This window comes from Suncus etruscus, chromosome 11 (genome assembly GCF_024139225.1).
Source record: "Suncus etruscus isolate mSunEtr1 chromosome 11, mSunEtr1.pri.cur, whole genome shotgun sequence".
Lineage (NCBI taxonomy): Eukaryota > Metazoa > Chordata > Mammalia > Eulipotyphla > Soricidae > Suncus > Suncus etruscus.
Genome location: NC_064858.1, coordinates 20,234,835 through 20,261,712, shown reverse-complemented (window position 1 = coordinate 20,261,712; position 26,878 = coordinate 20,234,835). Strand labels below are relative to the sequence as shown.

General features: G+C 41.7%; 1 pseudogene; it reads left to right on the top strand.

Annotated features, from left to right (window-relative positions):
* Nucleotides 1–26,483, top strand: part of LOC126022008 (fatty acyl-CoA reductase 2-like) — a 28,382-nt pseudogene extending 1,899 nt beyond the window's left edge.
* The last annotated feature ends 395 nt before the right edge of the window (nucleotides 26,484–26,878 follow it).

Here is a 26,878-nt window from a genome sequence, read left to right as displayed (position 1 = left end):
TATCACTGCGCCATTGTTCCAGCCCTTTATAGAAAACTTCTATAAGGGCAAGTCCATCCTCATCACTGGGGTCACTGGCTTCCTGGGTAAGTTGCTTCTGGAGAACTTCTGTGCATGTGCCCTGGCCTTAGAGTCATCTACATCCTGGTGAGGCCCAAGGCTGGTCAGACGCTGCAGCAAAGGGCGGACCAGATGCTCAGCTCTAAGGTGGGTGTTACTGGACAAGGCTTAAGGATTCCTTAAGGCAAGTGGGCACAACTGCAGGCTGGATGGGACAGCTGTAGGGACCTGATGTCTCTATGCCAAGGACACACTCTTTTGGACTCCAGTGAACTGCTTTCAGGGAACTCTCCAGACTTGACCTGAACCCCAAGTTTATTCCACCCTTTCTCAAGTTTCTTCCAAACTGGAGGTGATCACTACCTAAACTCACACACACACACACACACACACACACACACACACACACACACACACACACCTGTAATGGAGGCTGGTGAAGTCAAATTCCAGGCAAGCAGAGAGCTTCCAGATTCAAAAATCATCAAGTGCCACTTTTTGGGAACAACTTTATTATAAGTAGGAACAGATATTTATGTCTCAGCTAATTCCTGGCTCTGTGCTCAGGGCTCACTCTAGCAGGGTTCAAGGGACCATATGATATCATCCATGTGCACAGCAAACACCCTACCCACTGTACCATCTCTACAGCCCCAGTGCTCTAATTTGTAATGTGCACATGGAATTTTATTCCATTCCAGGTCACTTCTCTTCTGGGAAAGTTCCCCGATTGTCACGTCATCACTTTGATTGTCGATTGTTTGATTGTTTGATTGTTTGATTGATTGATGACGATTGTCACGTCATCAACTCACACCTCAGTGTATTTCTGCTTTCTGAATCTGGTGGCCTTTTCTTTAAGAAGCTCCAAAAAGTTAGTTATGAGTGTCTAGCCCAGGACACTGAGCTTTTGTTTGACTTGTAATGTTTAGTTGCCATCCAGGCACAGGGCATCAGCTAACCCCACTTCTACCCAAGGATCTCAGTTCTAACACCTATAAGTATACTATCTTACTTGACTTTCATTCAAAATTTAGACTAATGCAGAGCTACACACAGAAAGATTAACATCAAGTATTAAAATATCCAGTATATACAAGTTTACATGTCACTTTTAATTGAATTTTACTGGCTATTCTGATCTGCCAATGCTTCTCCATTAAACTTAAGTACATTTCATCATGTTTTTAAAAATTATTAGGAGTTTGGGTCAGAGAGATAGTACAATAGACAGAGTACTTCTTGCCTTGCATTTAACTAACATTAGTTTTGTCCAGGCACCATATTTAGTCCCCTCATCACCACCAGGAGTGATTCCTGAACTCAGATCCATGAGTAAGCCCTGGGCACTGCTAGGTGTGACTCTAAAATACAAATATTTCTTTTTAGTTAAAAAAAAGGACAAGTCTGGTTGGCATTATCTTTAGCATCTAGGTGTCTATTCAGTTGGTTTTTAATGAATGAGTAAGCAAAGCTATAGTTTCTAACTCTGGGATGGTCAGGAACCCAGTAAGCTGCGGGCAATTAGCACAAGGCCTAGTGCAGGGATCACTGTGCCAAGTACATGCTTCCTGCATCTCTTCAGCCAGCTAGCTGTAGCTAGGCCACAAGACAGAGTCTGGGGCTTTGAGGCAGCCTGGTGGATTGAGTAACCCCTGCCTTGTCTCTGCTACAGAAATGCTGTGCAGTTTAATGTCATAGCCACACAGCAACTCCTGCACATGGCCAGCCAGATGCCCAGTCTGGAGGCCTTCGTTCATATCACCACTGTCTATTCCAACTGCAACCTTAAGCACATAGTTGAGGTGGTGTGCCCATGTCCTGTGGATCCCCAGAAAATCATTGCCTCCAAGACGTAAGTAAATTTGGGGGACTGGCCAGCCTTGTAGGGTGAGTGAGGACACAAGACCTGGGAACAAGATATAGAAAAGGAGCTCACTAAACCTCTTTCCATTTCATCCCCGTATGCCTGCTGCATATGGGGGGAGAGGGGATGAGGGTTGTCTGACATTCAGGAACAGTCGTTTAAATGGTCTTCAGGAATGCTTACATGGCATGTATCTTGCATCTTCAGGAACTCAGCACTGCCCTGCTCAGTTTTTATTGCTTTGTGACTGTGGATTCCCCTCCCTTGTGAGATAGGATAGATGACAGTTTCCAGTTTCTAGCTGGAACAATCCATGGAGTTATCCATGACAAGATCATGGGCTAGGGACAGATAGAGGGTTGAAGAGTAATGAGAACAGGAGGAATGCTTTGCTAGGGCAGACAAATGGATGAACAGACGGATGGTGGCATTTGCCTCCTCTGCAGGATCTTTTCTGCTCTCCTTGTATCTCTGCCCATATAGTGCCCCACTTTTACCCCTTCTCTAGAGGTGTCCCTGCAGGGGCACACATGATTCATGTGCAAGCCAGTGTCTCCTGGAGCATATGACTTCTGCTGTGGCTCTGCTTAGAAAAGGCTTTGGATGCGGACACAGGACAGAGGTGGGACCACTCATTATTCTTATGATCCCCAATATCCTTAAGATGTGGATTATGTGGGGCCAAAGTGTCTCAGATCTCAGACCTCAGCATAGGGTCTGAGACTCAGCATAGGACCAGAGACCAGGGGATCAGTATAGGAGCTTAAAGAGACTCAGCATAAAACCAGAGAGATGTCTTATTTCCATCCCCATCACCTTAGCCCTGAATACAAAATCAGGCCCCCAAACAGGGATCCCACATCATCTTGCCATCTCTTCTTCACCCTGAAAATGTGGGATCAAAGGATTTTTCATTCTTCCTGGTTTATAGGCCTCTATTCTGTTCCACGTAAAAAGCACAGGTGGGTATAAATGCCAGGGAAATCCCAAATGTTCTTGACCACACTCAGGTTCTGCTCCCCATACCAGGGAGTTTCTCAGTAACAGTGCAGAGCCAAGTTTCTGTCAGGAACCCAGATTGGATGCTCAACTGTGTTCTGGGAGACAGCAAGGAACAGCTGTATGTTTTGTGTGTTGTGTGACCCTCCTAGGGTGCAAGGAAGAACAGTTTTATGCCAAACAAGGTGCAAATGGAACCTGGCATCCCATTGTTTTGAGGTTCTGGGTTTATCATCTCATTATTATTTTTGGGGTGGGGTAAAACTGGACTGTGTTGTTCCACATGCCACCAAGTAATTGATGCTTTCTTCTTGCAGGGTTGGGTGGATAACCTGAATGGACCCAAAGGGCTCATTATTGTGGTAGGTATTTATGTAGGTGTGGGTCCAGGCTAGTCTGGATAAAGGTTACTGGCCATATAACTGCAGTTTCTTATCTACTCCTGTGAAGGGGCTTGGCTGAATGTAGTGACAGTAGCCACATCAGCTGCTCTGGTAGACCATAGGCCTGATGCAGGCACTTTTGTTGGTGGTAGGTTTTACTGCCAGAAAGTCATGTCATGATTCAATTTATGATTTGGAAAGTTGCCATTGAGAATGTGGAACTTGTGCACTCCAAAACTCTGCCCTTATGCTCTCTGCCTACCTCAACTTGGATGGCTCTTCCTGATGTCCTGAGCCAGCACAGGCAAGTGGCATCACAATTAATATCAGAGCCATGAAGATTTTTCTTATGAAAGAAATTAGATCAACTTCATATTCCCCCAAAGTCTAGTTATTGATAGTTAAGGAAAAAACCCATTCCAGGGTCTCAAACCTGAAAGCAGTTAGGTGAGTCTGCAGCCACAGCATCATGGTTCTGTCCCAAATATTTATACTCTACTTCAGAGCTCTCTCCATATGAGAGTTGCTGTTTTCACATCACCTCAAAATGAACCTTTTTTCTTTCATTGTTTTAATCAAATCACCATTTACAAAGTTGTTCTTGATAAGTTTTAGTCATGAATTATTCAATACCATCCCTTAACCACTGCACATTTTCTGCCACTAATGTCCCCAATTTCCTCCTACCCTCATTCTGCCTACCTCAATGGTAGTCCTCTTCCTCCTCTCCTTCTTTTCCTCCTCTTCTTCCCTCATCTTCTTTTCTTCTCCTCCTCCTCCAACTCCTTCTCCTCCCCCACATCTCCTCCACCTCCTCATTCTTCACATCTTCATTCTCCTCCACTTCCTCCTCTCTACCTCCTCCTTCACTTCCTTCTAATCTACCTCCTCCTCCTCCTCACCTCCTCCACTCCTCCTCCTTTACCTACTCATTCTCCTCCTCCTCTTCCACCTCCCCCCCTCCTCGTACTCTACCTTCTCCTCGTCCACTTCCTCATCTACCTCCTCTATCTCCTCCTCCTTATCCTCCTTCACCTCCTCTTCCTTCACCTCATCCACTTCCACATCCTTATTTTCCTCCTCTTCCTTCTTCTCCACCACCTGCTCCACCACCTCCTCCTCCTCCACCTCCAAAGGCTTCCCCAAAGTCCCACCCTGCACAAATGGGGTGGAGATGGAGAGCAGGCCGGCAAACCCCCGGCCTCTAGCACAGCCAGGGAACCAGCCCCCCCCCCCCCGGGATCAGAAGCCCCTGCAGCATGGGGAACAGCATGGCCCTAGGCTAAATGCCCTCTGGCCAAGCCCAAGGGAGACTATGGGGCTTTCCTTTCCCCACCTACAGCTCCCCCTCCTCCCGGAATCCCAGGTCTTCCCTCGGCCCTGCCCCAGGGAGCCAGCAAAATGGGTGCAGGGGAGCAGCCCAAAGGAAACTCCAGGCTCTCCCGAAGCCCTATCCTACACAAATGGTGTGGGGGTGGGGGTGAGGAGCATGCTGGCAAACTTCAGTCCCTAGCACAACCAGGGAATCAGACCCCTCCCTTTGGGACTGGAAACCTCATCAGCATGGGGAACAGAACAGCTCCAAGCCAAACACCCCTCGGCCAAGCCCAGGGGAGACCACAGGGCTTTTCCTCCCCACCAACAGCCCCCAAATCCCGGAAATCCAGGGCCTCCCCAGATCCTGGCCAGGGAGCCAGCAAGGTGGGTGCCAGGGAGCAGTCCAAAGGGGACACCAGGCCTTCCAGAAGCCCTACCCCACACAAATGGTGTGGGGGTGGGGAGCAGGCCAGCAAATCTCCGACCTCCAGGACAACCAGGGAACCAGCCTCCTCCCTCTGGGACCAGAAGCCCCGGCAGCATGGGGAACAGCATGGCTCTAAGCCAAAGGCCCCCCGGCCAAGCACAGGGAAGACCAAGAAGCTCGGCCTTCTCACCAACAGCCCCCTCCTCATTTTTTCAATTTCTTAAGCTTTGCAGTCAGTTTATTTATATGGGCTCTTTTCTCCTTGATGAAAGCTTTCAAAGCTACAGACTTTCTTTACATAGATTTTGTTGTGTCCTAGAAATTCTGGTCACTTCTATTCTCATTCTTGTATGTTTCTAGAAATTTTTTTATTTCCTTTCTGACCTACTATTTAATTTCTGGGTATTATAGTTATCTGTCCATTTTTGTTTGTAGCTCCTTTCTATTTTAGTGAGTCTGAACAGAGTTTATTTTATGGTCTGAACAGATAATTGATAGAATTTATAAGCTCATGATTTTATGGAAGTATGTTTTTTGTTCCAATATGTGGTCTATCTTGGAGGGTGTTCAATGTGCATTGGAGAATTTTGTGTATTTGTTCTTTGGAGAATAAAATTCCTATATATACATATACTAGTATATTGGCATATAGGCATATTCTAGTATATATATGTATACATCTGTAGATATGTATTATGTATACATTCATGTGCTCTCCGTGAAAAAATATCAACAATGATGTCTTGACTGTTGATTCTTTATAGGGAATGTTCTTGTGGCCCTCTGGCATGCTTTTCTTGGCCCTCTGATTATTTTGTTGTTCCTCTTGAATTCAGCCACAAATTCTTGTCAGTCATTCATTTATTTTAAGACTTTTTTTTCATCTATTCTATTGTCTGCAGGTGTTATACAGCTCATCTTTGAGCTACCAATTTTGTCCACTGCAGTTCCTATTTTTCTCATAAAGCCTTCCAATGAAATTTTCATTTTTCCTATGAAGTGCTTTTATTTATTTCATCTCATTTATCATTTCTACTTTTATATCCTCTTGAGTCTTGGTTCCATGGTTTCTTTAAATTTCTTAAAAATCCTCAACATTTCCTCTCTCTAAAGTCCTTCTAAGAGAGTCTATGAAACTGGGTGATATTGATTGGCTCTTTAGAACTAGGATCTTTGGTCACTAAGGATGGTGGAGTTATCCTTTGCTTTCTTATTGTAATCTTAGCAGTCTATAGGTGTTTATATTGTGTTGTGGTGACTGACTGGAAGAAATGTGCAGCCATGGAGTAAAACAGTGGCTGTGCTTTTATCGTGGTACTGTCATGGATGCAGAAATGGCACTACTGACTAACAAAGAGAACCCAACTGTCACTCTTTCTGTCTGCCTTAGTTATATGGTATTGTGCTCAGAGTGAATCTTACTACATGGTGTATAAAGGTGCATTATTATTTTTAAGACTTTTACAACATATTTTCTGAGTCTTAGGAAGGACTCAGGATCTGTTTTTCTGAAAGTGTTGCACTATGGGGTTGAGGGGCAGAAACCTTCATAGGCCCATGTTCACTCCATACATAGAGTGGTCATAGTTCATGGTGTCTTGGCCTAGTCCTGTTCTTTCTCCTCCATAGATTGGGAAAGGGCTGCTTTACTCCAGGAAAGGCTTCTCCAGTGGTCGTGACAGATGTGATCCCAGTGGATACCGTAGTCAACCTCATTTTGTCTGCTGGCTGCTACACAGCTTGTGCGTATATGTGACGTGGGTGCTTAGAGAGTACAGGACTCTATTCCTTAGTAAGTAGGGCTGGAGACAGGATCTGTGGTAGACTAGTCACCCTAGCCAATGCCCTGACTCTGAGCTATATAGAAAAATCTGCTCAGCATTGAAGTTTCCAGGGCAAAGATAGGCTAAGAGTCCTTATGGCCTCAATTAGTAAGGGCAGATTGTGAGTTATCTAGCATTTACAATCCATTGATATTAATCCAGGTATAGTAATTATGACCAGTAGGAGAATAGTGGAGGTACTGGAAGCACATTTTCAACATCCAGCATTGCCATGTGCCCCTGTGCCAGGAGGCCCCACTCCTGGGTTCCATGAACCCACTCTGTTGTGTTCTTCATAGTCTTCCCCTTTCACTCACATAAATTTTTCTGGATTTTCCAGACTGAAATTAACACAGATTTACCACTGTATATCAGGTGCCTTCAACCCTTCTATATTGAGTGATATGAGTATGTTTGTACAGATATCAATGCTCCAGGGTGACTGAATGCTTAAGGCAGTGTGACTGAGTTTCTGTAACCCACTATCTATAAAAAGCAGTGTCTATGACCACATCTCACCAGATAATACCTCTATCTCATATCTCTATATGACATTGTGATTTTCATAAGTAATAATGTCTATGGCCATGTGTATCTATGAAGTCTTTGTAATCAAGTGTCATACATAGCAGTTCATCCCCTTTATATACAACCCATGTATATATGACAGTGTCTGTGACTAAGTGTCATACATGATGGTGACTATGACCAGTGTCTGGCTGACATTTTCATGAACTGCAGTGTCCGTTATTTGTACTTGAACAGAAATAATATACCCTCAGGTAATAGCCAGGTAATAGCTTGCCACCCCTTTTTCAATCTACAAACTGATTTTAAAATAATACTGTAAATTTTTTTTAAATCATTGAGCTATTCTTTAGATAACTATGCATTAAAAAGTTTTGTTTTCTAGAATCTGCCTTTCAGTCCTGAAATTTCTCTTCCACTGCAGTTATTTAAAAATAAAATTACATCAGTTGGAGCAATAGCACAGCAGGTAGGTCATTTATGTTGCACTTGGCCAAACCCGATTCTATCCCCAGCATCCTATATAGTCCCTTAAAACTACCAGTAGTGTTTTTTGAGCCCAGATACAGAAATAGCCTCTAAACATTGCCGGCTGTGGCCCAGAAACAAAAATAAAACGAAAAATAAAATGAAATTACAGGCCAGAATGTTAGTAACTTAACTTTGCATGTGGTAGACACAGGATCAATCCCCACCACCATAGAGTGTCCTCTGAGCACTTCCAGGATTAACTCTTGAGCATAGAGTCAGGATTAAGCCCTCAACATTGCTGAGTGTGACCATAAAACAAAAAATTAAGAGTGAAATTATGCAGCTGGAGAGAAAATACAGCAGCCATAATACTTGCCTTATATTTGTCATACTGAGGATTAAAGAAGGCGAAAATCACTGCATCCAGGTTCTTTAGATCAACCTAGTTATTGAAGTAATTTGTTCACTTGACTCCAAAAAAAGAAAGGAAATAAAAATAAACCTCCTTCATGTTTGTGACAGAATTAAAATGTCATTTATAAAAGAGGTCATTGCAGGCACACATTTAAACTCCTAAAATGTAAAAACTGCTCCCTGGCAATTGGTTTTGAGGTCTGAAATAGACTGGCCAGGTTGGAAGTTCTTGCTTTCTGTGCTTGCAGACACACAGTTCACACAGGGGGTGATGTGGACATGTGGGCAAAGATTCTGGGTAGGAATAGAGTCACTGCACATAAAATAAGATTATATAAATAAGAGAGAGGAGAGAGATTCAGGCAAAGATAGGAGAGAGGAGAAAGAGGAGAGTAGTGGGGAGAAAAAGAGAGAGAGACAGAGAAAGACACTTGCTTTGGCAGAGCTATATACTCCTCATCCGAAGGAGAAAGAAATTCTGTATCAGGGCAATGGAGCTGGTGCTGCTGCTCAGACGCACTTGTTGTCCAGACACTACTTTATACAGGGAGCCATGTTCTGATACTTCCTGTGTTGACTGAAATATTTCCCTATGTTGTTGCTCAAAAGCAAGCTTTCAAGTTCCAGGAATTCCTTTTTTTTTGGGCAATTTCAAAATATTTTTTATTAATAAAAATGTATTTTACTTCATAAAAAATAAACGTATAGAACTGGAGAGATAGCATGGTGGTAAGGCATTTGCCTTGCATGTAGTAGGACTGTGGTTCGAAGCCCAGCATCTAAAATGGTCCCCTGTGCATGCCAGGAGTGATTTCTGAGTGTAGAGCCAGGAGGAACCCCTGAACGCTGCTGGCTGTGATCCAAATCCCCCCCCCAAAAAAACTTTTAATGCATTTTAAGTAGTTAAACATTAAAATATTTGTCTAGCTTTGAGCAGTGAATGTATTATAGCCAATGACTTTTATGAAAGACTCAATTATTGCTAATTGAAAAATACTTGATTGAAAGTATACATACTTTTTTATTTAAAAAACATGCATCACAAAGTTGACATTACCGATTATAATACATTTGTTTCAAGATAAGGGAAAACAAAGTTATTGAAAAATAGAAAGAAAATAGGAATGCCTTCTTAACATCCATCTCTTCCCTATCATTATTGGTGTATAAAAAGGCCATTGATTTTTGTGTGTTAATTTTGTAGCCTGACACCTTGCTATATGAATCTATTGTTTCTAGAAGCTTTTTGGTCGAGTCTTTAGGGTTTTCTAAGTAGAGTATCATGTCATCTGCAAACAGTGAGAGCTTGACTTCTTCCTTTCCTATCTGGATTCCCTTGATATCTTTTTCTTGCCTAATCGCTATAGCAAGTACCTCCTGTACTGTGTTGAAGAGGAGTGGTGAGAGGGGACAGCCTTGTCTTGTGCCAGAATTTAGAGGAAAGGCTTTTAGTTTTTCTCCATTGAGGATAATATTTGTCACTGGCTTGTGGTATATGGCCTTAACTATATTGAGAAAGGTTCCTTTCATTCCCATTTTGCTGAGAGTTTTGCTCAAGAATGGATGTTGGACCTTATTAAATGCTTTCTCTACATCTATTGATATGATCATGTGATTTTTCTTTTTCTTTTCTTTTCTTTTCTTTTTTTAATTTAAGCACCTTGATTACATACATGATTGTGTTTGGGTTTCAGTCAGCCTTTTCTTTTCTTTTTTTTTAATTGGTGTTTGGTTTTTCGGGCCACACCCATTTGATGCTAAGGGGTTACTCCTGGCTAAGCACTCAGAAATTTCCCCTGGCTTGGGGGGGACAATATGGGATGCCAGGGGAATCGAACCATGGTTCTTCCTTGGCTAGCACTTGCAAGGCAGACACCTTACTTCTAGTGCCACCTTGCCAGCCCCAATTTTTATTTTTCTTGTTATTGATGTTTTGTATTATGTTGAAAGATTTATGGATGTTAAACCATCCTTGCATTTCTGGGATGAAGCCTACTTGATTGTAGTGTATGATCTTCTTGATGATGCATAAGATCCTATTTGCCAGAATTTTGTTGAAGATCTTTGCATCTGTATTCATCAGGGATATTGGTCTGCAATTTTCTTTTCTGGCAGCATCTCTGTCTGGTTTTGGTATCAAGGTGATGTTGGCTTCATAAAACGTGTTTGGGAGTGTTCCTGTTTTTTTTCAATTTTATGGAAAAGCCTGGCTAGGATTGGTAGTAGTTCTTCTTGAAAGGTTTGAAAGAAAATAGAAAAACTAAAAAAAAAAACCCACGGAAGAGCAGAAAAAAGAAAGAAGAAAATGTTCAGAAGCAAGAATAATTGTGAAAAGCATTGTATCTCCAATAAAGTTATTAATACAATAGTAGGAGGTTTAATACACTTTGTTTTTTCTTTTGGTTTCTGGACCACACCCAGTGATGCTCAGAGATTACCCTTGGCTATGCACTCAGAAATTACTCCTGGCTCTAGAAACCATTTGGGATGCTGGGTTCAATCCCAGGTCTGTCCTGGACAGCAGTATGCAAGGCAAATGCCCTAATGCTGTGCTATCACTCAGACCCAAGTAAGCTTTTCTTCTTTAAAGATAAGACATAAAAATACAATAAAATGGTGTGTGTACAAAAGTCAAATTCAAATGGATTAAAGACCTTGACATCAGACCCAATACCATAAGGTATATAGAATAGCATGTACATAAAATACTTCACGACATTGAGACTAAAGGTACCTTTAAGGAGGAAACAGCACTCTGCAATCAAGTGGAAGGACAGATAAACAGATGGGACTATATTAAGCTGAGAAGCTTCTGTACCTCAAAGGAAATAGTCCCTAGGATACAAAACCCACTCGCAGAATAATTTCTCTATTCACCCAATGCCCATAAGACAAGGAGCTATGTAAAAATATACAAGGTATAGACAGAAATTAACAAGAAAAACAAAACATCTAACCTCATCAAAAAATGGGGAGAAGAAATGAACCAACACTTTGTCAAAGAAGAAATACAAATAGCCAAAAGGCACATGAAAAAATGCTCCACATCACTAATCATCAGGGAGATGATAATCAAAACAACAATGAGGTACCATCTCACACACATCACAAAGAACAAGAACAATCAGTACTGGCAGGGATGTGGGGAGAAAGGAACTCTCATTCATTGCTGGTGGGAATGCTACCTAGTTCAGCCTTTATGGAGAATAATATGGAGATCCTCAAAGAACTGGAAATTGAGCTCCTATATAATTCAGCTATACTACACCTAGGAAAATAATCTAGGGACACAAAAATGCACTACAAAAATTACTTCCTCACACCTATATTCATTGCAGCACTACTTACAATAGCCAGAGTCTGGAAACAACCAAGATGCCCTTCAACAGAAGAACGGCTAAAGAAAATGTGGTAGAATCTTTATCAGTATAGATGAAGTCACAAGTTTTTCCTATACATGGATGTACATGAAAATTGTTGTGCTGAGTGAAATAAGCCAGAAAGAGAGACAAAATAATCTCACTGATCTATGCGTTTTAAGAAAAAAAAAGACATTATTGTTATAATGCCCAGAGTCCGAGTCAATGACACCAGTGGTTATTGATATACCCTTTATGTTGAGGGAAATTCTGCCAAGAATCAAACCCATAGTATCTGGGGGTGGTGGGCACACAATGCCAGTTTCTAACATGTAACAGCATGCTTCCGGATAAATTGTAATGTCCTCTGGGCATAATATGTCTAATCCGGCGCTCCCTGATTTAGCATGAGTTATTCCCTTATCGTGATGAATTTTCTTGGGCTGGGCTTGGAAGAATTATGGTTTGAGGAGTTTGCCCCTGATTTGATAGAGTCTGGGGGGAGGCCCTGTGGGCGTTTCCCTGCATTGTGTCTGCGTGTACCTGAGGAATTGAATTTAAAAGGAGCCTGCAATGTCTTTGGACATGCCCGGGCTTCCCACAATGATAACAGTTGATTTACCTTCTAGGGTTTGTGTTGAAACCTCTCCTCAGATTATTATCAATGAGGTTTCTGGATCTACATTCTTTCACCCAATGACGGCCTTTTCCATATTTTAGGCAAAACTCTGGTTTACGGAAAGTGCTTTGTCCCTGAGGGGAGTATGGCATCGTTCCCTTGTTAACTGCAAAGGTTTCTATTGAGTCTAAGTGGGGTGGGTGTTGGGGTTCCCCATAGACATTCCGACAGGCATAAAGGAAATCATTCACATCTGCTTTTTCATTTAATGTATTCAATACTAATCTACAGACCGGATTTGCATTATAATAAGCCAAAGATTTTACTAGGAAGTTTCTCACCTCCTCATCTTTGATTTTTAAGTTCAGCACATCTTTAAGCTTACCCACAAACTCTACAAATGTCTCATAAGGGCCTTGGGTAATTTTTTTTTGTTTTTTTTTTTGGTTTTTGGGCCACACCCGGTGATGCTCAGGGGTTACTTCTGAGTGCATAGCTCGCTCCTGGCTTGGGGAACCATATGGGACACCGGGATATTGAACTGCGGTCTGTCCTAGGCTAGTGCTGGCAAGGCAGACACCTTACCTTTAGTACCACCATGCTGACTCCATTTTAAAAAAGTTTCCTCTACTAATGCTGTTAGAATCAATTTTTCCCATGAAGCCAATGCAATATCCCTAATTAAATTTAAGATTTCTTTAGGTAAAGTAATTTGTGTCTGAATATTTGCAAATTGATTTTCTGCCATCAATAATTCATATGATACAATGTTGGGAGTCAGTGCTTCCTTACAGAAGCTTGACATAAGCACAGCCATTTTAGACTACAGCAGTCATTATGCTGCAAGCCTGTCCTCCAGTTGAACTGTAACTTGAATACATGTCAGATGGCCATGAAACAATGCAGACCACTAATTGCTAGCCTGAAAAATTCGCTGATGGCATCTAGGTACTCCCTAATGGGATGTTCTGGACAACTTCAACACAGGAGCTGTTAAGGTTGTGCTAGGTATGGGCTAACGTGGAATGTTTGGAAAGAATGTAAAGCATTGCACACATGACCCTCCCTTTGTGATTTCTTACTATATAAGCTTTGTTAGTTCTGAAAATAAATGCCACCTTGATCAGAATTTTTGCGTTGGTGGTCCCCCTTTCTCTCTCATTCTCTTCACAGGTGAAGGCCCTTTCCACGACCCGCAAATAAACTGAGGCCGCAGGCCGGCTCAATAGAGTAACCCCTGCCACTTGTTTTTTCATACCATCTGGGCTATATAATTTGGCTTTTACACCTTCTAAATAGAACATTTCCCATTCAGTTCGCTGTTTAGATGACAGACATAAATCAGCAATTGCTTTAAAATCATACAAAGTCCAAGATAGAGTTATGACTCTAAAGTCTTAGTAACTCCACACTGTATGGTGATGTTGGACCATAATCTTTACACGCTTTTCTAAGCCAATCTAATTCTTCCATCTGAAAGGGTACATAGTTAGAAACATTTACTCCATGTAAAGGGGATGAGGCCAGATTAGCAAAATTACTCTGTGGCCATGTGTGTGATTCATTGTCTGAATCTGCACTGTTGTGCGATTCAATTTTGTGAATAGAATCAGGTCTTACTCGTGGAGTTAGCACCAAAGGTTGATCATTGTCTGAGTCACTACTGTCATGCAATTCACTAGAATCAGGGTTAACTTGTGGAGTTAGCACTGGAGGTTGGTCATTCGTGTTAATATTTGGATTCAAATTATTATTCGGAGTTGTTTTTCTTCCAGGAAAAATACCTATATTTTTTATGGTGGGGCTGGATTCGTCAACCTGCACCTTAGACTGAATTTTTGTCAGATAGATTTTCTTATTATCCATACTGGATTTAGCCTCACTATTTCTACACTTTCTATTTCCTAAACACCAGCCAATAACTATGCTCACAATAACAATTTAGACAGCACAGAAATTCTACAAACTATGACTAGTAGAGACAATGCAGGAGAAGCAAGTATAAGAGCATAATTTCATTTAAAACATAGACCACAACCATCCAAAGTCAATGATTTTCCTTAGATCCAAACCAATTAGTTCAAAACAAGACAGAATAATTCGCTTGACTAATATAGAAAACCAAAGCGTATGCAAAAAAGTTGGCAGAATCCACATGACTAACAAAGAAACCATCTAATGGTCAGCAGAGGAAATTTCCAATAAAACATTTCACTTGGGCCCGGAGAGATAGCACAGTGGCGTTTGCCTTGCAAGCAGCCGATCCAGGACCAAAGGTGGTTGGTTCGAATCCCAGTGTCCCATATGGGCCCCCGTGCCTGCCAGGAGCTATTTCTGAGCATAGAGCCAGGAGTAACTCCTGAGCACTGCCATGTGTGACCCAAAAAAAAAAAAAAAAACATTTCACTTACAGTTATTGAGGGTGCAGGTTCAGTCTGTTCAGACATCATTATGTTGCAAAACAACCCTTGATGGGGTTGACTGATGGAGGGATGGAGGATGAGGTCTTTCTCCTCCAGCTCGGACCACTGTCTGCAACCCTGTTCAGCCAGCGGTTCTGAGGTGAATGTGGCAGGTATAAAGCTAACAGGCAGTCAGGCTTCAGAAGATACCAGCTTTATTCTGTCGATAAGGCTGAAGACAAAATCCCAAAAATCAGCTCCAGAGAAAAACCCCAGCCTTCCACAGACCCTTGCTTTTATACATCATAATTAGGTACTACCCTATGGTGGGAGCAAAATTCCAGGTCACACCCTAGGGTAGGGCAGAATCACCAATCAGGGTAGGATCAGTAACATAATAATCCCATGGAAATGTTTACATACACAACACCCAGTACTTACTGTGCCTATGCAAAAGAAAACAAAACAAAGAACCCACAAAATCTTGCCACATCAGCCCTCCTTCCCCCTATATTTTTCTTTCTTGTTATTATTGTTTTGTTGTTGTTTTTGTTGCTGTTGTGTTTTTTGTCTTTCCTTTTGCATCTCGGAGTGTAAGGGTTTATCATTACCATCAGTCTCACTCAATGTATGGTGTGTGATGGCTAAATCCTTGTTCCCTGCCCCAGAGACCTCAGCAATATTACTGCTGTTAGTGTCTGGAGTATTCTGTTTTTGCTCTGAAGGGGAGTTTATAGTGTGAACCTGATCATTTGTGCTATCCTGATTTCTAACAAGGCGTAATGGAACCCAAAATTTCTTGGGAGGGTTGTCATTTGTAGAAACATAGGCATAACCCCTTTTTCTTAGGAGAAGATATCCAGCTATCCATTTTTCATCCTCCTTGATCCAAATAGGTTTATGAGTTGTCTCTGAATATCATCTTTAAAATGTCTTTTTGCTGCAGTGTAACTTTCCCCTTGGAGTAAGTTTAAGTATTGTTGTGTATGTAAACATTTTATGGGATTATTATGTTACTGACCCTACCCTGATCGGTGATTTGCCCTACCCTAGGGTGTGACCTGGCATTCTCCCCCACCCTAGGGTGGTACCTGATTCTGCTTCCACCATTGGGTGGTATCTGATCCCACCACTGGGTGGTACCTGATTCTGGGGGATAAAAACAAGGGTCTGTGGAAGGCGAGGGGCTTTTTGGCTGAAACTGAGGCTGAGTCTTTGGACTTCAGTCTTGTCCACAGAATAAAGCTAATATTTCCACAGCCTGACTGTCTGCGAGCTGTTTACCCACCGTTTCACCTCAGAACCGTCGGCTGGACAGGGTAGCAGACACGTGCTCTGAGCTGGAGGGGAAAGACCTCATGCTCCATCCTCTGTCAGTCAACCTCTTCAGGGGCTGACTTACAACACAAAGGGACCTGAACCCTGGACCCTCAGATGGGTTTTATGTGTTTTGTAGGATTGTGACCTTTTGTTTTCTGTCCTGCTGGATTTCAACCCAGGTATTCTTATGGGGTTGTGACTTTGGAGTGGGGCAAGGGAGATTTTCCTTAAGTTGATGGGGGTCTCCACTTTCTAGCCTTTTTGTACCATCTCCTTGTAAGAATCTCTTTCAGTCTCTTTGACCGCTCACTGCTCTGGGGAACAGAGCTGTATTTGAATCTTGTTTTATTGCTTCTACAGCTAGGCAGAATCTGTATTAACTTGCAATTACCTAAGAACCCACATATAGTCATTATTCTAGGCTGTTGTAAAAAGAAGGAAAAACAGGTTGCAAAATCATTGGGAGAAGGAAACAGGTTGATCAAGCTCCCCAAAACAAAATGGACAGAAGAGGTGAGGAATTTAAGTTCTGGTTATAAGAAGGGGACCTTGAGTGGGAAGAATCTGTAGTAACCTGTCCAGGAGAGAGGAAATCCTTGACAATGGAGGAGGGGCTGGTTAGATTCTGCTCAGGCACAAAGGTGTGAAGCATTCCAGTAAAGGACTGGGGGGAGGTAAGAGGGACTGGTCACACTGGGGAGTGTGTAACATTGGAATGGTACATGGGAATCCATAGGTGACATTTGTTACCAGGAGATTGAGCAGACCCATGTCAGATGTTAAAGGGGTGGAAGCCAGCTTTACTGATAACAGCTCGTTTGACTATGGGGAGTGGGACAATGCTGGCTTTAGCCACAGAAAACAGATCCCTCATTCTTCCTCAGGCTGAGGGGACAGTGTGGCACCAGCAGAGTTCAGAAGGCTGACGATCTTGTCCCACTGGGTTTTGTCAGAGTGGAACTGAATCTACATTTTATAAAGAGCATCTCGGCTATGTTTTGTCTTTCTGCCCACATGGTTTCTCTATGATTCCTACCATTTTGGAAGATGATGGTATGGATGGTGATGGTGAGGTTTCAGGCAGTTTGAAGAAACTGGTGAAGGGTCTTTGGGATGATGAAGGGGCAATGCTAGGAGCACAGCTGAGTCTTTTGCATGACTCCTGCTTCCCAGTGTTAATTCTGGCTCTTCTTGAAGGGATATGTCTTGTTCCCAATGGGTTGTAGATCCCTGGGTGTTGGGGGTGGGTGATCTTATCTAATGTCTTCAGGGAAAGCAGAGAAAGGGCAACTTGAAGCATGAGGAATTGTTGTATACAAAAACATTTCCATAAGATTATTCTTTGCCTGTTGTCCCATCTTGACCTTCCAGGTGGGGGCGCTGTAGAGAGCCGAATAAATAGTTGAGGAGCGAGGTGTTCAGGATCTTTTGGCAGAGTTTACTGCCTGGCTCCAGGTGTTTTTTTGGAGCTGGTAGTAGGCTGACAAAGGACCCTCTGCACCCAACCTTTTTATCCCTTTAGCCTCCTGTTTGTGTGAATCATTTGCTGCGGATAAATATTACCAAGATCTCCCCCCACAAGGGGATATGGAAAAGGGAATTAATTTCTCATTCTGGGAGCTCTTTGAGGATACACAAATAAAGGAGTAAGTAGATGGAAAACAGGCTCAAGGGACCATATGAAGTCATCCATGCACACAGCAAGCACCTTACCCACTGTACTAACTTTTAGCCCCAGTGCTCTAATTTGTAATGTGCACATGGAATTTAATTCCATCCCAGGTCACTTCTGTACTGGGGGAGATTCTAGATTGTCACTGTACACCACTTCGATGACAGTGCCCAACTCACACCTCAGTGCAATTGTGTCTTCTTGGATCTGGTGGCCTTTGCTGTAGGGAGCTCCAGAAAGGCAGCTATGAGGGGCCAGCCAGGACACTGAGCTTTTGTTTGACTTGTAATGATAATCCAGGCACAGGGGCATCAGCTAACCTACCTCTACCCAAGGATCTCAGTTCTAACACCTACAATACACTATCTTACTTGACTTTCATTCAAAATTTAAGACTAATGCATAGCAACACACGTAAAATTTAACATTGCCAGTATTAAAATAGCCAGTATATACAAGTTTACATGTCATTTTAATTGAAATTTACTGACTATTCTGATCTGCCTATGCTTCTCCATTAAACTTAAATGAATTTCATCATGTTTAAAAAAAATATTAGGAGTTTGGGTTAGAGTGATAGTACAAAAGACAGAGTAATTCTTGCCTTGTATTTAACTAACATTAGTTTTGTCCAAGCACCATGTATAGTCCGCTCATGCCCCACCAGGAGTGATTCCTGAGCTTATATCTATGAGTAAGTTCTGAGCACTGTTAGCTGTGACCCTAAAATCCAAATATTTTTTTTTTAGTTAAAAATAAGGACAAGTCTGGTTGGTATTGCCTTTAGCATCTAGGTGTCCATTCAGTTGGTTTTTAATGAATGAGTAAGCAAAGCTATTTTTCTGACTCTGGAATGGTCAGGAGCCCAGTAAGCTGCAGGCAATTAACACAAGGCTTGGTGTAGGGATCCCTTTGCCAAGTAAGTACTTTCTGTATCTCGCAGCCAGCTATAGCCAGGCTCCACGGCAAAGTCTGGGATTATGAGGCAGCACTGGTTGTCTGAATAACCCCTGACTAGTCTCTGCTGCAGAAATGCTATGCAGCTTAATGTCCGCCACACAGCAGCTCCTGCACATGGCCAGCCAGGTTCCCAGTCTGGAAGCCTTTGTCCACATCTTCACAGCCTATTCCATCTCCAACCTCAAATACAATCATTGTCTCCATGGACTAAGTGACCTTGGGGGTCTGGCTGACCCTGTAGGCTGAGTGAGGATGCAAGACCTGGGAACAAGACTTAAAAAAGGGGATTCACTAAACCTCTTTCCATTTCATCCCCACATGCCTGCTGTGTGTGATGGGAGAATGGTATAAGAGTTGTCTGACCCTCAGGAACGGTTGTTTAAACAGACTGCAGGAGTGTTCACATGGCATGTTTCTTGCATCTTCACGAGCTCAGCACTGCCCTGCTCAATTTCATTGTTTTGTGACCATGGAGTCCCTCCCCCTCTGATGAAATAGGATAGATGACAGTTCCCAGTTTCTAGCTGGAACAGTCCATGGAGTTATCATGACAAGGCCACTGTAGGGACAGACAGAGGTTTGAAGGAGTTATAGTAATGAGAACAGGAAGAACACTTTGATAGGGCAAATAGATAGACAGATAAATGGTGGCATTTGTCTCCACAGCAGGCTGTTTCCTGCTGTTCTTGTGCCTTTGCCCATAGTGCCCCACCTCTACCCCTCCTCCTGAGGTGTGCCCTATGTCTGCTTTTTAGTTTTACCTCACTCAACACCAGATTTTCTCAGTGTTGGTTTTTTGATTTATTTGTTTTGTTTTTGAACCACACGTGGTTATTTTCAGGATATTACTTCTAGCTTCACACTCTGAAATCATTCCTGGTGGTACTTGAGAGACCATATGAAATGCAAAGAATCAAACCTGGATGAGCTGTGTGAAAGACAAGTGCCTTGTCCACTGTATTATTATTCTGGCCCCTTCTTGTTGCTTGTTTTTAAGCTGTCTTTTAAAAAAATGATTCAGTGATCATGAGCAGTCCTAGGTACATATAACCAGTCCTGTGCTCTTGCATATTTCTCCTGTAAGCTTAGGAATCACTTTACGGTGGACTACTTGTTAGAAGATCCTCTAACAGCTCTGTCATTTGTTATCAAATTTCCAAGACAGAGAAGGAAGCAGGGGGAGTTGCTAGTGATAAGATGTCTCTGATAACTGAGGGTTTGCATCGTGGATATAGAAGAGCTTTCTGGAGCCCAGACGTTCTCTTCAAGCTGAAGAAAGGAGGTCCTATGTCCCTACAGAGGCACACACAATCTATGTGCAAGCCAGTGTCTCCTGGAACATATGACTCCTGCTGTGGCTCTGCTTAGAAAAGACTTTGGGTGAGGACACAGGACAGAATGGGGCTACTCATCATTGTTATAGACCCCAATATCCTTAATATGTGAACGATGTGGGGATGAGGTGTCTCAGATCTCAGCATAGGGTCTGAGACTCAACATAGGTCCAGAGAACACAGGATCAGCATAGAATCTCAAAAGAGCTCAGCATAAAATCAGAGAGAGATTCAGGGTGCATGAGACTTTGCATGGAGGAGGTCTTATTTCCATCCCCACCATCTTAGCCCCCGAACACAAAATCAGGCCCCCAAACAGGGCTTCTAAATCATCCTGCCATCTCTTTTCCATCCTGAAGATGTGAGATCAAAGGATTTTTCATGCTTCCTGGCTTATAGACCTCTATTCTGTTCCAAGTGAAAATCACAGTTGGATATAAATGCCAGGGAAATCCCAAATGTTCTGGATCACACTCAGTTCCTGCTCTCCATACCAGGGAGTTTCTCTGTAACAGTGCAGAGCCAAGTTTCTGTCAGGAACTTGGTTACTCAACTTTGTCCTGGGAGACTGTGTTCGGAAGAGTTTGCAGAGCTCTGTGTGCATACAAAGATTGAGTGCATAGCACATCATGAAAATACACCAACATCTTCCTGTAGCTGGCAATGAACCAAATATAACTGCTGGCTAAGACTCATAAATTGTGATGTGCAGGACTGTTGTTAGCTTATTAACAAAGTTCAGCATTTTTAGCATAGCTCTTATAAATATCTGAAGAGATGGGGCTGATAATACAACCTTGCATGACTCACATACATGTATTTTGGGGAGCAGAGGTGCTTGACAATTACACTGGTCAATCTTTCAATTAGAGCAATTGTAGATCAGTTTTTGGTCACTTTTTTATCCCTTTGTTAGATTCTTGGTAGAGCTCTCTGTTAGATCACTGTGAGATACCTCTGTAGACGCCTCTTTAGGGACAACTATTAGATCCTTCTAGTAGATCATGGGTTCAAGTTACTTCAGTATCATCATCACTCCACTTGTCATACTGTTCATTGTATCCTGCACTTCCTGGGGAAGCTTGGAAAATTATTACCAATTTATATAGCCACTAAACAAATCTTCTAGATGTGTGCCATGCGTTGATTGGAGCAATTGCATATCTGCAAAAGTCACTTGTGTGAGCATAGGCACCAAAGGGAATTTTAAGAATTTAAAAGTAAATTATAGCAAAAATGTTTTCAACTGGGCATTAAATAGCTGGGCTGCCCCTTCAACTCAATGCTCACATCCACTTACCTGTATTCAGGATGTGCTGTGGGGTCCTGGGAACCCCTGGAGAGGAAGGAATCATCTGCAGCTGCTGTGTGCTGCTGAGCCTGTTGGTGTGGACTAAGTAGGATTTTCTGGGAAGCTATGTTGTGCATGGGGGCATGGTGGGGGGGCAGCCTTTTGTCTGCATAGTCATATAGGTAAGTCTATGTTCCACCGTGGGCACCAAGACATCCTGATTACTGAATCCTAGGATAACATGTGTCAGATACATGTGTCTGTCTCCAGTCTAGTATGGTAACATTGAATTCCGTTCTTGCAGATGATTAGATGATGCCATTATTGATTAAATCACCCTAACTTGCTGGGTGATCTTCCCAACACCTATACCTAAAACCAAAGCTCTAGCAGAGATAGTGCAGGTAGATGGTAGGAATCTCAACATGGTCATTGTCAGGCCTTCCATTGAGGGAGCCACATGGCAGGAACCTATCCCAGTAAGTGTGCCTACAGCATTCCACAATCTCCACCCCTGTGCCTATGCTAAGACTGTTCCAGGTTCCACCCAGAGCTGATCATTAGCACTACATGTAAATGGACAAGGGAGGCATTTCTCTGGGAGGGCAGCATTATACTTTCAGCCAGAATGAACACAAAACTCATCAAAACCCTTAGTTTGGGAATAATGGTGATTTTTATTTTGCTTTGTTTATGTTTGGGGATAACACTTGGCAGTGCTCAGGGTTTTTTTTTTTTTTTCAGGCTCTGTAATCAAGACCTTTTCTGGCAAAATTTGGGGACCAAATAGGGTGCCAGAGATAAATATCCATATTACAATCCACACGCAAGACAAGCACTTTGCCCCTAATAATAGTTGTTTATTATTTACCTCTTTTCACCTCCATGTTCCTTTTTGTGGCATTATGGGTCAAGGCAGTGCTGGAGATAAAATGCAGGGTGTGTGGTTTGTGTTACCTGAGCTTTAGCTCTTTTTTATCTTTTCAAAGAAGTGTGTTGAGTGCATTCAATTTTCATGAAGCTCTCTGTGAGGTGTGGGGTCATAAAATTGAGTATTAGGAGCCCTAGTGGCTGGCCAAGGCTCATTGAGAGAGGCCCTATCCTGAGTGACCACAAGCATCCACTATACTATTTCCCTGGCAGCACATCTGGGCTCCTGCAAATAAACCCACAATTCTCTTAGTGGGTCTACTTAGCAAAAGATGTCCTCTGATGTGTCCCTACTATATTCCCTCTGACGTGCCCATATTTCTCTGTACCACATAGAATCACCATGCAGTACAACATATGGTACATGTGCCTAGGACTGCTCATGGTTGCCACATCAGTGCTTATCAGTGGCAGGAAATGTGTCATATTGTGTGCATCCCATCTGAGATATTCCTTATGGGAGCTAAGTTAGTTACAGGCAGTGAGAAACAGTGAATGATCAGAACATTGTTGAGTCACAAGACCCAGACAGTTGTGCAGTGTGACCCATGGTACTCTTAGGGTGCAGGAATGAAGTGTTTCATGCCAAACAGAGTGAAAATGGCACCTGGCATTCCATTGTCTTGAGGGTCTTGAGGTTATGGGTTCAGCATTCCCTTATTACTATTGTTGGGGTGGGGAAGACTGGACAGTGCTGTTTGAGATGCCATTAGGTCAACTGATGCCTTCTCCTTGCAGGGTTGGATGGATAAACTGAATGGACCCAAAGGGCTCATTTTTGTGGTATGTATACATGGGGATGTGGGGCCAGGTCTAGCCTGCATGACGGTTACTGGGCCATGTAACTGTAGCTGCTTATCTATTCCTGGCTAAGTGCAGTGACAGCAGCCACATCAGCTGCTCTGTTGGACCATAGGCTTGATGCAGGTCTTTTTGTTGGTGGTAGGTTTACTGCAAGGAAGACAGGTCATGACTCAACTCCTGATTTGGAGATTTTCAATTGGGAATGTGGAACCTGTACTCTCCAAAACTCTGCCCTTCTGTACACCTCATCTTGGAATGTTTCTTCCTGATGTCCTAAATCAGCACAGAAAAGTAGTATCTCAATAAAATCAGAGCCATGATTATTTTTCTTATGGCAGAAATTAGATCAGCTTCATATTCCCCAAAGTCTAGTTCTTGACAATTAAGAAGAAAACCCAATCCAGCCTTTCAAATCTGAAAGCAGTTAGATGAATCTGCAGCCATAGCATTATGGTTTTGTCTGAAATGTCCTTCATACACTCCTTCAGAGCTCTGTCCATATGAGTGTTGCTGTTTTCACATCTTTTCAAAGTGAACCTTTTTTTCTTATTTGTTTTAATAGAATCACCATTTACAAAGTTGTTCATGATAAGTTTCAGTCATAAAACTTTCAACACCATCCTATAATCACTGCACATTTCCTGCCACCAATGTCCCCAATTCCCTTCTGCCTGCCTGTATGGCAGACCTCCTCTTCATCTTTTCTTCTTCTTCTTCTTCTTCTTCTTCTTCTTCTTCTTCTTCTTCTTCTTCTTCTTCTTCTTCTTCTTCTTCTTCTTCTTCTTCTTCTCCTCCTCCTCCTCCTCCTCCTTCTTCCTTCTTCTTCTTCCTCTTCTTTTTTATAATTATCTTTATTTAAATACCATGATTACAAACATGATTATATTTGTATGATTACAGTCATGTAAAGAACTCCCCCTTCACCAGTGCAACATTCCCACCACCAATTTCCCGGATCTCCCTCCTCCCCACTCCCCCACACCTGTACTTGAGACAGGCTTTCTACTTCCCTCATTCATTCACATTGTATAATAGTTTTCAGTGTAGTCATCTCTCCAACTGCACTCATCACTCTATGTGATGAGCTTCATGTCATGAGCTGCACCTACCAGCCCTCATCTCTCTTGTCTCTGAGATACTGTTAAAAATGTTTTTCATTTTTCTTAAAGCCCATAGATGAGTGAAACCATTCTGCATCTTCCTCTCTCCCTCTGACTTACTTCACTCAGCATAATAGATTCCATGTACATCCATGTATTCTTCTTCCTCTTCTTCCTCTTCTTCTTCCTCTTCTTCTTCTTCTTCTTCTTCTTCTTCTCCTCCTCCTCCTCCTCCTCCTTCTTCCTTCTTCTTCCTTCTTCTTCCTCTTCTTTTTTTATAATTATCTTTATTTAAATACCATGATTACAAACATGATTATATTTGTATGATTACAGTCATGTAAAGAACTCCCCCTTCACCAGTGCAACATTCCCACCACCAATTTCCCGGATCTCCCTCCTCCCCACTCCCCCACACCTGTACTTGAGACAGGCTTTCTACTTCCCTCATTCATTCACATTGTATAATAGTTTTCAGTGTAGTCATCTCTCCAACTGCACTCATCACTCTATGTGATGAGCTTCATGTCATGAGCTGCACCTACCAGCCCTCATCTCTCTTGTCTCTGAGATACTGTTAAAAATGTTTTTCATTTTTCTTAAAGCCCATAGATGAGTGAAACCATTCTGCATCTTCCTCTCTCCCTCTGACTTACTTCACTCAGCATAATAGATTCCATGTACATCCATGTATTCTTCTTCTTCTTCTTCTTCTTCTTCTTCTTCTTCTTCTTCTTCTTCTTCTTCTTCTTCTTCTTCTTCTTCTTCTTCTTCTTCTTCTCCTTCTCCTTCATCTACTGTTCTTTTTTCTTACTTACTCTGTTGTTACACGTCACCTACTTTCAGTACCCAGTTCTTGTTCAGAGTGATAATTTCCAGTTATCATTATCATAATAGTTCCTTTCTGTCCTAACTACACCCCACCCACCTCTTCCTTTGTGTAGGCTTCCTACCATGGACTAGTCCTAGTGCCCCTTGTCATATTATCTTTGTTTATAATTACTATATAATTTTTCTTGTCCTAAAATGAGTATGATTATTCTATGCCTGTTCCTCTCCCTCTGATTCATTCACTCAGCATGATGCTTTCCATAAACATCAATATATAAGCAAATTTTTATGACTTCATTTTTTCATAGTACATGTGTAGTATTTCATTGTGTAGATGTACCACTATTTCTATTCCTGGCATCCCCTTTGGTCCCATGAGCCTTCTAGGGACCATTTCTGAACACAGAGCTAGGAATACCCCCTGAGCACTGCTGAGTGTGACCCAAAAATTAGAACAATAAAAATAAAATAGAGTTTATTTTTATGCATGTAGCTGACAAGTTTTCCAAACATCAATTGTTAATTACTTTAGGTATTTGTGATGTTTCATTGTTCCATATGAATTTTAGGAGTGTTTGATATATTTCTTTAAAAAAAGGTCATAGATTTATAAAAACTATGTAATTCTGTACAATGTTTTGTGGAATATTGATATTTTAATTATGTTAATCTTCCCAATCCATGAGCAGGAATATGATTCCATGTCCTTTTGTTTCCTTTTATTTCTTTAAATAGTATTTTGTAGTTTTTTTGGTATATATCTTTTACCTCTTTGATCAAGTGAATTCCTAGATACTGGATTTCCTGAGGCATAATTATGAATGGAATAGTTTTTAATACCTCTTTATTCTCTCTTGTTTTTTCTAAATAAGAAAGCTATGGATTTTTTCATATTTTGTAGCTTTCCACTTTATTACATAAATCTATTATGTCTATAAACATTTTTGTAGTTTTTGATATTTTCTAAATATAATATTATGTAATCCACAAATAGAGCTTGACTTCTACCTTTATTATCTGGGATGCCCTTGATAATGTTTCCTTGATGGATTACTATGGCAAGTACTTCCAATACTATATTAAATAGAATAGAAGCGGCAAGAGTGGGCAAACTTGCATTGTGCCAGATCTTAGAGAAAAAGCATTGAGCTTTTCCTTATTGAGTATAATGTTTGCTATGGGCTTGTGGTAAATGTCTTTGAAAGAAAACAGTTTCTTCATTTCCCATGTTGTTGTAAATTTTTATCATGAATGGGTACTGTACCTTGTCAAACGCTTTAGCAAAAGCATTCACTATGCTCATGTTTTGATATAATTGTATGTTGACATGATCATATGAATTCTCTTTTTACTGATATGATTGGTTTGCATATGTTAAACTAATTATGCTTCTTGGAATGACTCTTACATGGTCATGTTTATAATCTCTTTGATTAAGTGCTGTATTCTACTTGCTAGTATATTTTGAAGATCTTTGCATCCTTGATCATCAAGTATATTGTCCCATTATTCTCTTTTAGTGTGATGTATCTGTCTGCTTTTCATATCACAGAGATATTTGCTTCAAAGTAATTGATAATGTTTTTATTTCTTCAATTTCCTGTAATATCCTGAAAAAGATAAACAGTAGGTCCTCTTTAAAAGTTTGAAAGAAGCAATCCTCTACCAGGGAAGACCCTACTGTTGCTCTGACATCGATTTACTCAAAAGAGTTTTCCCTTAACACTGAGAAGATTTAAACAAAAACAACGACCTGCGTACTGGACAGGGTTTTCTTCATTACCCTTTAATTGTGAGTTGAAATTAGACGCTGCTCCGCACCATCCTGACTTCAATGTATATACAGATTCCAGGATCTTTAATACAGAAACATCATACCAACAACAGAGACTGTGTGAAAAATAAAACTGTATGGGCACTACAGACAATGACCTGGATTGGACAAACTAGTTTGCCTGGAGCCTAGA